The 16,444-nt window shown below is 51.9% G+C and overlaps 1 protein-coding gene across 7 annotated transcripts in view; it reads left to right on the forward strand.

The window, feature by feature from the left end:
• Positions 1-16,444, forward strand: part of SIPA1L3 (signal induced proliferation associated 1 like 3) — a 231,914-nt gene that overhangs the window by 110,221 nt on the left and 105,249 nt on the right. Inside the window, exon 3 of one of the 7 annotated variants that reach the window (XM_047793284.1) lies at positions 2,411-2,554. The exons of the other annotated variants lie outside the window; for them this stretch is intronic. The gene's annotated coding sequence lies outside the window, so the exon portion shown is untranslated. The remainder of the gene's footprint in view (positions 1-2,410; positions 2,555-16,444) is intronic. 7 annotated transcript variants of the gene reach the window in all.

Below are 16,444 nucleotides of genomic sequence, written 5' to 3' on the forward strand. Positions count from 1 at the left end.
CCTACCAGCTGTCAGCCCAAACATATGCCCTGTAATGGCTCATTTGTTCCCCCCAGTCCCTCTCTAGTCTGAACAGTGGTGGGTGAGAGCAGTAGTGACCAGATAACGCCTGTACCCACCTGGCACTCAGTTTCGGTTTGCAAGCCCGAGAGCTCCTCTTCATGCGGGGAAGCAGCCAAATCTTGTCCAGCCCACCCCCTTCTCTATGTCAGCACCACCCGTGCTTGGGACAGGCCACCCCTGTCCCCCATGAGAATGAATGGCTACCCCAGCTCCCAGTGGGACTGCCTCTGCCGCTCATCAGGTTCATTATCCACGCAGCAGCCAGATGGAGTCACTGCCTCCTGCACCTGCCCTGGAGGTCAGCTCTAGGCTTCTGAACACTCTGGGCTCTTTGCACCTGCTGTCCACCCATTCCCCTCACCTACTACCACCCCTTCCCCTGGTCAGAATCCTTCAGCGCTTAAACACCACCTCTTCCATGAAGGCTTCCTGACCCCCCGCTCTGCAGTGCCCGGCTCCTGTCCTCTCAGGTTATCCTTCTTCATATCGCTTATACTGACGTGTGTATTTGGTAGGCGCACTCAGCTCCCATGTGTCTCCCCGTCCAGCCGAAGGGCAGAGAGGCGTCTCCCTCATTCACGGCTGTATTAATTACACGGGAAGATTTCAGGAAACATTCATGTCGTGAATGGAAATCAGTTAAATGAATGAAAACTTACTGCTTTGTTCCCCTGATTTTGAAAACACGTTCATTAAAGGTAAATTGGAAAAATATAGGAAGGTATAAAGAACATGTTTTCAAAAATCACGGGTAGTCCCAGCACCAAAACATAACCTCAGTGAACATTTCAGAGTTTTTGCCAATCTTTTTTCTATGACTGCATCCCTATAAATATTTGTATGTTTAATGTCATAAAGATGTGCAGAAATTTATTTAACCATTCTCCTGCAGTTGGACATTGAGGTTGGTCCTTTTTAAAATTTTTCCTTTAGGAGTTCCTGTCGTGGTGCAGAAGAAATGAATCCAATTAGGAACCATGAGGTTGCGGGTTCGATCCTGGACTCGCTTAGAGGGTTAAGGATCCGGCGTTGCCGTGAGCTGTGGTGTAGGTCACAGACGTGGCTCAGATCCTGCATTGCTGTGGCTGTGGTGTCAGCCGGCAGCGGTAGCTCTGGATAGACCCCTAGCCTGGGAACCTCCATACGTGCAGGTGCAGCCCTAAAAAGCAAAAATAATAATAGTAAGTAAATAAAATAAAATTTTTCCTTTATAACCAACACCATGAATTTTTGTCCTCATCTCTAATTATTTCTTTGGAATCAATTCCTGGAAGTAGCATTACTGGTTCAGAGGTTAAGAACATTTTATTTTATTTTATTATTTTTTTTAGGGCCACATCTGCGGCATGTGGAAGTTTCCCGGCTAGGGGTTGAATCAGGGGTGCACCTGCCAGTCTACAACACATGCCACATCAACATGGGATCCAAGCCACATGTGCAACCTATGCCACAGCTTATGGCAATGCCGGATCCTTAACCTACTGAGTGGGGCCGGGATCAAACCCTCGTCCTCATGGATACTAGTCAGGTTCTTAACCTGAGCCACAACGGGAACTCCCAAGAGGGTAAGAACATTTTAAAAATCAGTTGCCAGACTGCATCTAAAATGGTTCCACTGGAGTTCCCACTGGTGCAGTGGATTAAGACTCCAACTATAACTGCATGGGTTGCTGTGGAGCTGCAGGTTCGGTTCGATCCCCTGTCCGGCACAGTGGGTTAAAGGATCCGTCATTGCCACAGCTGTGGTTCAGATTTATTCCCTGGCCCAGGAACTTCCGTATGCTGTGGGTGTGGCCATTTAAAAAAAGATTCTGTTAACTGTGATCATTTAAAAAAAAAAGGTCTATGTTCTGGAAGTGAGTGGCTGATCTCCTAGTGTCCTGGTTTCCTTTGAGCTCCTGGCAGAGCTCCTCTTTCTCTGCCTCGGGGCCTGAGTGCCCGCCCTGCGTGCAGTCCTGGGGCAGGATGTTTGATTTCAGTGTTGTTCAAACAGAGCCGCGGGCCCTCCCCGCCTCCCAGCTGGTCCGGGGCCCCAGAGGAGGCTTTGCACCCAGCCTAGGGTTACGAGCCCTCCTAGAGCTCACCGTGGTGGCATCGATGCCGGGGCAGGGCTGGGGTGCTTGCTTCTAAGAGCAGCCTGGCCCCACAGCCCTCTGCTCCGGGAGCCCTCCTGTATTTCTCAGGTGGGTGCCAGGCCCTCACCCCTCTGTTCCCAGCCGTGATTTGGTGAGTTGTCCCGAAACTGCTACTGTGAGGTCTCCCTGCTCTCCCTGCCTCCCTCCTTCCCCTCCCCCGGGGCTAGGAGGAAGTGTGTGTCCGCCTGCCCAGGATGTGTGTGTTCACACAGGTGAAGTGGCCCTGCAAGTTTTGGAAAGAGGAAACCTTTCATAGGAGAGAAAGTGAGCCAGAGAGTGAGAGTGACTGGAGTGGCTGTGTGTGTGACCGCACCGCACACCAAGGCATGAAACCCATCGATCCTTAAGGCTTTAAGGTGGGTCTGCAAAGATCAGACAGCTGAGAGTTTTAAATATATTTTCCTGTGTTTTTTAATTACATATGTAATACAACAGTAGGATCTCTGTTTAGGAAGAATTCATGCAATGCAAAAGACTTTTTGCAGCTTTGTCATTGGGAGACATAACATATGCACTGAGAAGTATGTAAGACATCAATATACAGTTTAGTGAATAATTATAAAGCAGGCACTCATGTGACCCCCCAGTCAAGGAAGAGAAGCTTGCCAGCACCCAGAAGCCTTTGTGCCTCGTCCTGAGAATCCTCCTCCTCCCCAGAAGCCACTACTCTCAGGACTTCCATGCTCATCCTTTTCTGCTTTCGAAGTTTGGTCACCTGTGTGAGCAACTCGGCATGTCATGGTTCCATTGTGCCTGTTTTTTGTTTTTTTTTTTTCCCCACTGTACAGCAAGGGGGTCAGGTTATCCTTACATGTATACATTACAATTACATTTTCCCCCCATCCATTGTGCCTGTTTTTGAACTTGATAGAAATGGAATCGTAACCCGTATGTTGTTCTGTGTCTGGCTTTTTGGCTCAGGATCCTGTCTGCGAGCTACCTCCTGGTTTTGGTGTCAGTGTATGCCTGGTGTTAAAGCTCGCATTTGGAAGTTCCTGTGTGGCACAGCAGGGTAAGAATACGGCATTGCCACAGCCATTGCGCAGGAACGAGGCGCGGTTTCCATCCCTGCCTGGCACGGGAACTTCCACATGCCTTGGGTGCGGCCAAAAAAAAAGTTCATTTAAGCTGTGTGAACTTTCCTATTTGTGCATTTTTTAAAATGAGAATTAGGGGGGGAAATGACTCCAACACTGATATTGAAGCTTTAATAAGTTGGTTGAAAGGGACCCTCTTACGTAGATGATAGTACAGGTGGCCTGTTAATAATAGTACAGGTGGTCTGTTAAGTCGATAATAGTACAGGTGGGCTGATAAGTCAGTAACAGTACAGGTGGCCCGCCGTTGTGTCGGTGGAGGTGTGCGACTTTGGGGAGTTTGGGAGCTCCAGGGGCAAGGAAAGGATGATCCCAGGTACATGATCACAGGTACAGCCCCTCCCCTCCCTGGGGTAGCAGCTCAGCTGGAGGTCAGCCTTCCAGATTTTAGCTCTGTGTTGACCTAGGTGGCTGTATAGCTATAAAATAGGTACCTAGGAATTGTTTATAATACTAATTTTTTTGTAAGAGAGTATGTCATTCTTCTTTTTTGTTGTTGTTAGTCTCTTTAGGGCCGCACCCGCAGCGTATGGAAGTTCCCAGCCTACACCACAGCTCATGGCAATGCTGGATTCTTTAACCCATTGAGTGAGGCCAGGGATCGAAGCCGTGTCCTCACGAATGCTAGTTGGGTTCATTACCTCTGAGCCATGATGGGAACTCCTTTTTTTTTTTTCTTTTTTTGTCCATTTTTCTGAATTACTTTTTCCTGGGGTGTCTGAGTTTGTTCTCTGATTAAAGCAGCCAGTTTCCTTACAAGTTTGCACTTCAGGGTGACCTATGTAGATGTATGGTCTTGGCCTGCAGATGTTGGGAACTTGGAATCTGGAAGGGAGCTAATGGAAGCACCAGGCAGAGGCCTGGACACAGCCCCAGGGGTGAATTAACATGGGATCGTGACTCAGGGCCTTGAAAGTGTGCAGGGCTGTGGTACAGCCATTGGTGTGTGCACACGTGTGAAACACACAGAGGGACAGGGACATGGAGAGATGGGAACAGGGTCACAGGGCGGTAGAACAGAGACACAGAAACATGAAGCAGATGTAGAAATCTGTTAGGATTTAGGGACAGGGAGTTAGGGACAGGGACACAGACACAGGAGACCACTTGGCTGGTTAATATGCTGGGTGGCTGGTTTCCTGATTGGTTTGTTTCATGGACTCAGGATGTACTTCTGGAGGACTCTCCCTGCTGTGGACCTGGGGATAGAGCAGTAAATGGCAGCTGTGGGCATTTGGGTGTCTGACCTCCTCTCCCCCTCCCTCCCTGTTGGAGGCACTAGGAGTAAAGATGCTTTGTCTTTTTTACTATGTTGTATTTTGTTTTTTTTAATCCTGGATAAGGGTGTCTGAGGGCTTATTCTGTTGCCATTACCATGGGGCGTGGTGCCTTCCGGGGGTCATCGCAGGCTCCTCCTGCGCTGCTGTGATGGGGCTAGGATTTGATCCCAGGCAATCTGACTCCAGAGCACGAACCTCATTTCTGCCTTAAAGTTACCCAAGGACAGAGGGCAGGCATGTATCAAGCACCCACTGTGCCCAAGGCTCTACGCCTGCTTTTTAGAGATGGCAGTGGTGATGACCGTAGACTCACGTCCCTGGGTTCAAGGCCCAGCTCTGCCTTCGCCTTCACTGGGTGATCTTGAGCAGCTAACTGGGCCTCCGTGTTCCTTTCTGTAAAGTGGGGGGACCAGCAGGGACTTCCCCCAGGGATGCTGCTTGGGTTGAGTAGGGCCACGTGAGAGGGCAGTGCTTCTTAGTGGGGCTGCCATTGTGACGTGTCGCTTAGGGAACTGAACCATTGCAGCAGACCTCCCGCCTGGCTCCTGGCTCCATAAGTGCCGGGTTCTCCTCTCCCTTTTGACAACTTGTACTGCCATATGCAGTGGCCCCCTGAGAGGTCACAGGGCAGACTCTGGAGTGAGCCAGACCCAGCCAGGTTCAGACCCCCGCTTCTCTGACCTTTGGCAAGTTATGTCGCCTCTCAGAACTGCGGTTTCCCCATTTTGAAGCGGAGGTAATGAGAGCACTGCCTCCGAAGGTCGTTCAGGAACTTGAGGTCACTGCTCTGCAGGGGGCCTGGATGGGGGAGGGGGAGTTAGGGTGATGACTGTTGGCAGCCGGGTGTCACCCAGGATAACAAGCCCTGGCTGTGTGTGTCCCCATCACCCCCACTTCTCCCCTCCCAGCACAAGGAGCCTTCCTGGCCTTGGTGCTCCTGGTGGGTTCCACTGCCACCTTCAGCCCACAGGGCCGTCCTCGGGTGAGGACAAGCAGAGCCCGAGACGCCCCCGGCCTGGCCCCCCAAGAGCAGGATGGAAAGAACAGGGTTTTAGCAGATGTTCTTTGACAAGGATTCCCTGGCTTTGTTTAATCAAGATTGTCAAATATTGATTTAATCTCCAGGCCCAACAGATGTGATCTTAGCAGGTTTCAGTGGCAATTAGCTGGGATTAGTTAGCAAGTCAAGCTCCATGCTGACAAGGCACCATTTTCTAAAGGAAGCTTAGCCTGGCCACAGGGGTGAGCCCCGTGGAGGGGGATGCGCTAAATATTTAACCACCAGTCCGACCTGGGCAGCAGCAGCCACGAGAGCAGACTCAGAAGCTGGGTCCTGGAAGCCCTGTGGGGCCCAGTGGGAACTCTTGGTGTTCCAGGCAGCAGCCCTTCACTAAAACACTCCGTTATCACCATAAATGGCGCGGCCACACCAGTGTATGTGGCTTGACACTGGGCCTGGCTAGATCCAGGAGATTCCTCGAGGCATGTCCGGCTGCCCGGAGCCATGTTGGGCCCTGATTAAGTCTCTCCAGAAGGGGCTCCCCTGACCACAGAGGCCCCTAGCCTGACTCTCTCACTACATTCCCACTCCACCAGCATGGCGGCAGCCCCTGGGTGGGCCTGGCGCCTGTGCCCATACTCCAGGAAGCATCCTTTTTTCATTTTGTATTTCAAAGTCTCATTTGAAGTGACTGGGACTGTGCCCAGAATTGGAACAAGATGCTCAATCCATATGTGCTTCAGGGGAGGTAGTGACACCCTCGCCTTACCCCCCGGCCCCCCAGGGACTCTGAAGCGGGTGCTTCCTCTGGCTCTGGCTCTGGGGCCTCCAGGGAGGAGGGGCCTGCCCTTCCTCTTGTTCATGGTTGGCTGGTGGAGGCTACTTGGCTTCTGAGCACAGCGGAATCAGGGTTCATTTCAGGGCCACATTTGGTCCGAGAGGTTTGCTCGACATTCAGGGTTATTATTGCTGCTCCTACCACATAAGCGCCAATGGCACTAGCTAGTGCCTGTGTCTCCCTGTGCGCCGAGAGTCGTCTGAGTCTCCACGTGTATTAACAGCCTTCAGAGTTAAGCCCTGTTATCATCTCCGTTTTACAGATGGGAAAACTAAGCTGAGGCCTAGGGAGGCCAGGTCACTCTCCCAAGGTCTAACTAAGTGGCAGAGGTGGCACTTGAACCCCGTGGTCTTTGCTTTTAAATGCTACCGCTGCCACATCAGGAAACATCTCCAAGTTCTGGGCATAAGGAAGGAAAGCAACTATGGAGGTATTATTTATTTTTAAAAACATTTCATCTCAGAGTTCCCGTCGTGGCTCAGTGGTTAACCAATCTGACTAGGAACCATGAGGTTGCAGGTTCGATCCCTGGCCTTCCTCAGTGGGTTAAGGATCTGGCGTTGCTGTGGCTGTGGTGTAGGCCGGCGGCTACAGCTCCGATTCAACCCCTAGCCTGGGAACCTCCAATATGCCGCGGGTTTGGTCCTAGAAAAAGACAGAAAAATAAATAAAAACATTTCATCTCTCTATATAAGCATTTATTGCAGTTTAAGTGTTCTGGGTGAGGACTGCTTCTGTTTCACCCAGGAGCACATGAACACGAGCTGGGGTGCCCGTCCTTCCCTCAGTGGGTCTGGGTGTGAGCACCTTGCAAGGCCACAGAGGAATCTCCCCTTAGAAAGAGGCGTATGTTTCAGACCCCCTGGCTCTGGAGACAAGGTCCACATGGGGACTTGTTCTCAACCCAGAGGGCTGGGCCACTCTTCCACTGTAACTGCATCCCTTGGGGCTTTTCAGGGCCAGGGTGTGGCTTTCACTCTGCCCCTGTTTTCCCTCACAGGCTCATCTTTTTTTTTTTTTTTTTTTTTTTTGAGGGCCACTAATGCGGCACATGAAAGTTCCCAGGCTAGGGTTCAAATCGGAGCTATGGCTGCCAGCCTGCGCCACAGCCACAGCTATGTGGGATCCGAGCCACATCTGCAACCCACACCACAGCTCATGCCAATGCCAGTTCCTTAACCCACTAAGCGAGGCCAGGGATCGAACCCACATCCTCAAAGATATTAGTCGGGTTCACTGAGCCACAGTGGGAACTCCCACAGGCTCACTTTTAGAACTGAAAACTTAACCCCAGCCTGAGACGCCCCTCCCCTGTGCAGTTGTGAGCGTTTCCCTGTAGACTCAGAGAAAGGTCTGGAGGAAGACTTGAAAAACCTGTTCACAGGGCTTCTCTCCAGGATGTGGGTTGGCGCTGGGCCTCATAGGGGTCCTGAAGGGGGCCCTGAGCTGACAGGCCAGTGAAAATCTGCACACAGACAATGTTTATCTCCAGCCCCTTTTACTCCTTAAAAGTAACCACTGTTTGAACAGTTTGGTGGACGTCTTCCTAGACCCGTTCTCATACATTTTATGGAATTGACGTAACACACACAGTCACACTAACAAAATCTGCCCCCAATGTATTTAAACTAAATGGAGTCCTGCTATGCAAACTGCTCCCCAGCTGGCTTCTTCCCTTCACAAGTGGCAGCGAAGGTCAAGTGGAAGCGTATCAGCCATGAAGCTGGATCACATGGGTCCACATCCCAATACCACGGCTTTTTTGGGGGGCGGGGGCTCTGTCTTTTTAGGGCCACACCCACGGCACATGGAAGTTCCTAGGCTAAGAGTGGAATTGAAACTATAGCCACCGGCCTACACCACAGCTCACGGCAGTGCCGGATCCCCAATCCACCGAGCGAGGCCAGGGATCGAACCTGCGTCCTCAATGGATGCTAGTCAGATTTGTGTCCATTGAGCCACGTCGGGAACTCCCCCAACGCCACTGCTTTTTAGCAGAGTGATCTTGGGGCAAGTTACTCAGCCTCTCTGGACTTCGTTGCATTGGCTGTAAGATAAGCAGGGTCCCTCAGTTCATCCCTCCCTCAAAGGCTCCTCATGAGGATTAAATGGGTTAATGCATGTAAAGCATTTCCCCTGGTCCACATTGAGCACTCAACGTGAGCTAGGCTCACTCACTCTGGGCCTCGTGGGCAGTCTGCATGCAGGACACCCGTTGCTGCCCTCGCTGTTAGAGCTGCAGTACCTTCCCTGGATGAGAGGCAGCCAGATTCTCCCAACCCATCCTCTGCTCGACGTCTTTTGGGCTGCTCCCAGCTCTTCCATATCACAGAGCTGCTGCAGGGTGAGCGCCCCTGTGGGAACCGTGACCCCTATGAGGCCCTGCCCTCAACCCCCGTGTGCACTGGGGTGAATGTCTAAGGGAGAGATTCCTAGAAGGGGAATCACTGGATTCAGATAAAACAATATGCACAGCTAAAATGTCAATGCATAATTCCACTTCATTCTTCCTGTTCCCCCAAAGGGAAAAAACTATTCCACCTTACACGAGCCACTCTGCCACTCTGACCTGTGTGGGACCCTCGCCTGATTAAGTGTCATGGCTGTGCATGGCTGCCCCTGCCCCTGTGGGCACTGCCCTTGACTCCTCACTAGGAAGGTGGACCCCTCCTGGATGCCCAGGAAAGTTCAAATTAGAAACACCCATTTGCCGGGTTCTTTGACATTAAATGTGAAAGTGCAGGTTCTCACGGCATGATATTGTGATATACTAAGAAAAATGGAGTTTCCCTCATGGCTTAGTGGTTAATGAACCCGACTAGTATCCATGAGGACGCAGGTTTGATCCCTGGCCTTGCTCCGTGGGTTAGGGATTTGGTGTTGCCATGAGGTGTGGTGCAGATTGCAGATGCGGCTTGGATCCTGCGTGGCTGTGGCTGTGGCTGTGGCTGTGGTGTAGGCCGGTGGCTACAGCTCCCATTAGACCCCTAGCCTGGGAATTTCCATATGCCGTGGGTACGCCCTAAAAAGACCAAAAGAAAAAGAAAAATATTGCGGTCTTCATTCAGGTTCCTAGCACTAGAGCTTCTAAAACCCTTGGAATTTCCTGAGAGCTTTGGCTGATATCGTCTTTTGTTATTCAAAATCAGCTCCTTTCAGCCACACCTGAGTTTATGCTGAAGAGGTGACTTGGTGGACCCCTAAATAGCTGGTTGCCAAAGGAACCAACCACGTGCTTAGAGGCTTGGCACTTTCAGCTCCACCTCCCTGACCTCTGGGAAGGGGAGAGGGGCTGCAGATTGAGTTAATCTCCAGTGATTTAATAGCTCACGCCCGCCTTAATAACGGGACCTCCATGAAACCCTAAACAGCAGGGCTCAGAGCGCTTCTAGGCTAGTGAACCCATCCACATGCTGGGAGGATGGCGCACCCCAAACTCCATGGGAACAGAAGCTTCTGCATGCAGGACACTTCTGGACCTCGTCCTGCTTATTTTCATATCCTTATGATAAACCAATAATAGCAAGTGTTTCCCTGAGTCCCGCAAGCTGTAATAGCAAATTAGTGAACTTGAGGAGGGGGTCGTGGGATCCTCTGATTTGTAGCCGAGCCGGATGGATGTGTGGGTAACGTGGGGACCAGCCGCTCACAGTTGGGATCTGAAGTGGGGACAGTCTTATGGGACTGAGCCCTTTGATGGGTCTCTGTTAACTCCATAGTTTAGTGTCAGGATTGAATTAAATTGTCGGACACCCAGCTAAGGAAGTGATTGGTGTGGGAAACCCACACATTGGGTTTCAGAATTGTTGAGAGTCCAGAGCAGATGGTAGTAGTATATGGCCATGGTCGGGGCCCCGCTCATTGTTCTCTGGGCTCATGGAGCAGCGTTTCTGCCATGATACTTCTTAATGAGGTTTTGGAGATTTCCATCCATCTTGTTTCCTGGAGGAGCTCTAAAAAGTGGTCCTGTATATGCTCAGATTTCCAGTAAAATGGGGAAAGATACAGGGAGGAGAAAACAAATTCTTAACCTGAAATCTGCTGAGCTGTTGCTGACTTTCTAGAGTTTTGTGCTTATGAATTGATTTTGGAGACTCTTGCATCATCTGTGTATTCACACAGCACACCCACTGGACCTGCCACGTCTTTTGATTTAGAGCGAAGTGGTCAAGGAGTGGGAGCCAGACTGTCGAGGTTTGAACCCCGGCTGCTCCACCTACCAGCTGTGAGACTGGGCCGTGTTCACCTTGCCTCGTCTGTCAAATGGGCATGCTGGAAGTCCCTGCTTCCAGGGGTCATTATAACACACTGGTTAATACACCCTAGCTGGGTAGCCTCACACCTGGCACATCAGGAGAACCCCTAAGTATTAGTAGCCTGACTGTTATAGAGGTTACCACCGTACTGGCCATCCCCTGTCCCCTGTCCACATGGCAAGAACACACATGTCAGACCCCAGTCCACCACAGACTTGGAGCTGTTCAGGGTCTAAAGAGATTGAGATTGGCAGGGTGCCAGGCAACGGGCTCTACCCTCAACTGGGAGTAAAGCTGGCATGAGCAGGGCCCTCGGCCAATCTGTGATGGACATGCAGTATGAACAGGAAACAAACCTTTGTTGTGTAAGCCTCTGAGCTCTCGGGGTCCCTTGTTAGTGCACCTTAGCTCAGCCCATCCTGCCATCCTGAGGAGCAACAGTCTGTGGCTGCGGAGGGATTGAGAGATCGGGTGGGGAATGTTCGGTTGCAGCGCATGTGAGAAACATGTGCTGAGGGTGGGAGCCAGCAGGTACTGCCTGAGGCTGGAACGCAGAAGGCAGTTGACTGGGTGTCTCCAGCGAGGAACATGAGAATCAGGAGGTGCAGGACTCTGCCCTTGATTACCCGAAGAGCCGGGGCTTGAACTCAGGGTTGCCTGACCTCAGGAATGCAGCAGCCGGAAGCAGTCCCAGCTCTGCCACCTCATCGTCCTGCGGTCTTGGATCTGTCCCCTCATTCCTCGGTTTCCTCGGGTGTGAAATGGCCATGATGATGGTGTCTGCCTCGCGGCTTTGCCGACGGTTCAGAGAGAGGACGCATGTCAGGTGCCGAACCATGGACCTGAACCACAGAAGGGTCATACTCACGGTAGCTGCTGTTATAGATGTTGTCCTGTTGTCGTTTTGTCATATAACGAAAAGGTCCAGTGGCAGGAAGTAGAGTCTGGTTGGCTTCCGGTCCAGGCTTGACGCAGATGGCTCGGCACCCCGCGCCCCCTAGATTGTCTCTAACTCTCAGCCCCTGTCATGGGCGGCTCTTCCCTCATGGGCACAAGACAGCTGCAGTGATTCCCTCCTCACATCCTCTCTAGCTTGGGGTCAGGGGGGAAAGCCCAGTCTTCACCCCCAGCACTTCTAGCAAAGGCATCACTGGGTCTCTGGGTCTGACTCTATCACGTGATTTGTTCCTGCCCTTCAACAGCAGCCCCGCTCTAGCCCATTGGATGGGAGTCAGAGAGGGCAGGTTCTCAAAGGGAACTAACTGTGGGCTTTGGTCAGAGAAAGAAGTGGAGGCCGGAGGTGCACATGTAAATGTCTCACACTGGAAGGCTTGTGTTTTTCCCTTCTGCTCTGCCCTGTGTGGTTCTGGCAGACACCGTGGCCCCGCAGAGCAGAGCCAGGACTCTGGGGCCATGGGACTTTGCCTGTTTGTCTGCTGTAGTAGCCTCCAGGCTTGGGGGCCCTGGTAAGGGAGCATCCTCTCAGCTCAGAGTTCTCCAGCTTCTTCACAGATGACAGCCTGGAAGTATTGACACACATGCACCATTAATTGCCGGCTCTTCTAACAGACCCTGATGTCTTGAGGGAACCAGTGTGGCCAGCCCCCAGGGCTCAGTCTTCCCTGGCCTGAGCACAGTCAGGACGATGACAGACTATGGATGGACCTGCTTCTCTGGCAACTGGAGTGGCCATGATTGACCGTATTCTGGTCAATAGGACATAAAAGAAAGTCGGTGGAGGTAGGGAAAATGTGCTGGCAAATATCCTCCTTCCTGATTCGGGTCAGATCAGTAAGAACCCGCTTACATCAGCCCTTTCTTTACTCTGTGTCGGTAGTTCAGTGACAAGCATGAGGTGGCCGCCAGCAGCACACTGAGGGAAGGCAGCTGGGGAAGAGAAAGCGCCTGGTGTCACTCCGCTGTGCCAAGTGCGGCGCTGCCGCAGCCGGCCTCCCTGTCACAGGAGATAATGAAATGTCTTCACGGCCCCAGCCCCCGCTGGATGTATTGTTACTTGCAGCTGAACACATCCCACCTGACTGTCCCACCGCCTCTTGCTCCTCACTGTGCAGCTGCCTGGGCCTCGTTTGCCGCCATCCTCCATCCCCAGCTGCCTTCCTCGCACACAGCTTCACACATTAGTCAGCGTCCTCAGACAGCAGCAGCAGAAGCCTGGCTCGGCAGTCTTGGGCAGAAGCAGATGTATCAGGAGCGGACAGAATCAACAGGAGGCCAGAGGAGCAATTGTAGAAAATAGGCAAGAGCCAAAGGAACCCTGGAAGGAAGGACCTCGAGGGTCCCAAGTAAGTCACACCGCAGGAAAAGCCAGCTCCACATCCCCCATCACCGCAGGACACCCTCTAGCCCTTCATGCTCTCAGCTGAGGTCTGGTGCCCACCCCTGGCTGTGCTTCTCTAATTGAGGGGAGAGGGAAGACCTCCTGCCAGAGATAAAGAAAGAAATGGTGATAATAGCAGGGGCTGGCAGGTGATGGTATTATCCCCGTTTTACAGATTAAAGATGAAGTCATAGTTTCAGTCCCTAGTCGGTGGCACAGCAGCATCTGAACCCAGGCAGTCTAGCTCTCATTACGGGGGTTCCCCATCAGGAAGCTCAGGGTGCTTTTAGGAAGGGGGAGTGTGATAGAGACAGCTGGAGAGGGATCAGTGTGCACAGTCCCTGAATCCCAGAGAGGCTGTGGGTCTCGTAGACTCAGTCTGAGTGTCACAGGGAGACTCGGCTGCACCTGCTCGGGGAAGGGATTTGTGCAGAGACCCTGGCCTCGAGAACATCTGCGTGTTTTCACAGAAGGGAGCAAAACGAATTGGGAGTTTCCGACTGAGCTGGAAACAAAATGCCATCAGCAAGGCCCATCTGTCAGAGGTGTTTGCATAAGCAAGTCAGGGTCGCATCGGGGCCGGTGCTTTTCCCAGCCAGCCCAAAGGTGGCCTCAGAGGACTAATCCTCTGAACTCTGCCAGGCTGACCCAAGGGCATGGCTGAGCTGCCAAGCATCAGCCGTGCCCTCAGCTGGCCTGGACATCCTAGCCTGGCCTGGGGTCTGGGGCCCAGTGGAGTGGGGGGCAGCCCTCAGGCCCTCTTCTCTGGTGAAGCTGCAGACCAGTGACTAAAAGTTGCAAGCCAGCAGCCCCTGCTCCAGTCTGGCCCACAGACTTTGTGGACCCCTCATTGCGCTGTTCGTTGGTAATGTTGTTAAGTATTTATCTGTTGACTTGGAATACACGCAGTAATGAAAATGGTAGCCAGTGATGTACAGTAAAAAGCAAGGCCCCTTCCCACCACTTCAAAAGCGTAGATCCTGGGAATACACAGTAGCTCATGAACTTGCCGCACCTGAGGCATAGGAAAGTTCCCAGGCTAGGGGTCAAGTTGGAAATGCAGCTGCCAGCCTACACTGCAGCCCCAGAAACACGAGATCTGAGCCACACCTGCTACCTATGTTGTGGCTTAAGGCATGGATCCCTAAACCTACAGGGATCGAACCTGCATCCTCATGGATACTAGTTGAGTTCTTAATCCACCGAGCCACAGCAGAAACTCCCAGTAGCTCACATTCTTATGGGGAGGGAGACCAGGGGTAAATCAGAAGATTAAGCATTTACACATGTTGTGTGTATAAATACACACTAAGGAAATTCAGTTAAGCAGGGGTTGGGCTGGGAGTGGAGAAAGACACCCAGTTTCCCTCCCTAGAGGCAACCACTGTGCACAGTTTCTTGAAATCCTTTTAAGAGGTCATCTCTGCATGTTAGTTTGTTGCTGTTATAGCTGTGGTTTTGGTTTTTCCAATTAGGAGATGTTGCATACAATTTTAGATTTCTGGTTTCTCTGGAAAAAAAATCCCACAATCAGGCATCCACATTCCTCTGAGGCTCGGGTTGCAGGAGCGAAGGCCCACCTGCCTCTTTGGAAGACGCCTCTGCTGTCCAGGTCACCAAAGCTTCACCTGCCCTCCATCCCGTTTCTCTTACCCAACCCAACCCTGGGGACTTGACACTTTCGTGCCCCTTCTCTGCCCCTCCCCTGCATGCCTTCCTGCAGCATCTCCAGGGATGCTCCCATGCTCACCGGAAGCCAGGAGGAGGGCGAGCTCTTGCTCCCCACACCCACCTCTCCCCTCACCTGGTTCTCATTTTCTCAGAGGCTACAGGCTCCCCTCACTGGCTTTGCTCCATGAATCTTGCTTCATGCTCCCCACTGGGTCCCTCTTGCTGGCTAACTCTGTACCTCTGGGTACTAGTTACCAAATGCCTACTATGCATGTGCACACACACACCCACATACACTCACACAGGAAGTCTTTCACTTCCTCACTCAAAAAGCACCAACACTCACTGACCGCAATGGCCACGTCCAACTCCACCTTCTTTCCACGGGAAAGGAAAGTTGTCAGTGACGTTGCATCAGGTGCCCCGCCCAACCCAGCACCTGCTGCCCTGAAGAGAATCCATTCTGTTGGCAGGAGAAAGGGGCACAGCTGCTGGGACAAGCAGCAGGTTCTGCCACAGGCCATGATCCACTTTCCCCCTCCTTCCCCGCTGAGGGTTTCATCTTCCAGAAGCTCAAGGTACAAAGGGAAGTGATCCTGCAGAGGACTTTGTGTTGCTGAGCGGAAGAGGAATGAACTCCCCTCGGCAGAGGAAGTCGGGTTTAGGTGGAGGCTGTCCACTCACTCATTCGTACACTAAATAGTGAACAAGTGACCTGGACACCATTCCAGGAGCTGGGGCGACGTCAGTGAACAACACAGACACCCTGCCATCCGGAAACTGCTAACGTCGTGATGGAGCTAGTCAGTAAATAGAAAATGAACAAATTAATTTCAGTTAGTGGTGACTGCTAAGGAAACAGAGAAGGCAGAGTAGGTGACAGAAAGGTTCCGAGGGTGGTTTGGGAAGGCTTCATTAAGGAGCGGACATCACACAGGGGAACCATCGTGGCCGAGGAAGGAGATGCTAACATCCTGAATGGGGCCTAGTGAAGAACAGAAAAGAAACCAGTGTGATGGGAACTTAGTTGGGCTGGGGAGAGGCATCAGGGAGGGTGGCCAGTCCTTTGGGGCTGGTGGGCCAACAGAAGGGATTTGGATTTTATTCTAATGCAGTAAGAAGCCACTGGGCACATCTCAGCAAAGTCGTGACAGGCCTTGACCTCCAAGCTCTCACAGTATCTATTAATCACATAGATTATCACATATATTAATCACGTAAAAGTCTAGAGATGTTCCCTCCCCAGATCCACCCATGCCCGTGGCGATTCCTCTTTTTCACTTCCTTTCTGGCAGTGGGCTGGTAGGGTGGACGGCAGAACAAATGGACAGCAGTGCAGCCTCTGCATACGGCCACTTACGGGGGCAGAGGAACGCGTTCAGTGACACCACAGGGGAAAGTCAGCCAGCTCCTCAAAGTGGGAAACTCCATGGGACACATAGCCCCGTTCTTCCCTAAGTAAAGAGCATCAAAACGGGGGTGGTGCTAGGGGAGTTGTAGAATAGTGGAGACTTAAGAAATGTATCTGCCAAAGCATAGTACAGATCTCGTTTGGATCCTGATTTGAACAAACCAACTCAAAGACACCTTTGATTTAACTGGAGGAAAAATAATTCAGTCAAGGTATTACATGACATTAAAGAATTCTCATTGGAGTTCCCGCTGTGGTGCAATGTGATTGGCAGCACCTCTGCAGCTCAGGGTGGATCCCTGGCTCTGCACAGTGGATTAAGGATCCACCAGCACCTTCGGCATAAGTCACAACT

The sequence above is a fragment of the Phacochoerus africanus genome, chromosome 8 (genome assembly GCF_016906955.1).
Source record: "Phacochoerus africanus isolate WHEZ1 chromosome 8, ROS_Pafr_v1, whole genome shotgun sequence".
Taxonomy (NCBI): domain Eukaryota; kingdom Metazoa; phylum Chordata; class Mammalia; order Artiodactyla; family Suidae; genus Phacochoerus; species Phacochoerus africanus.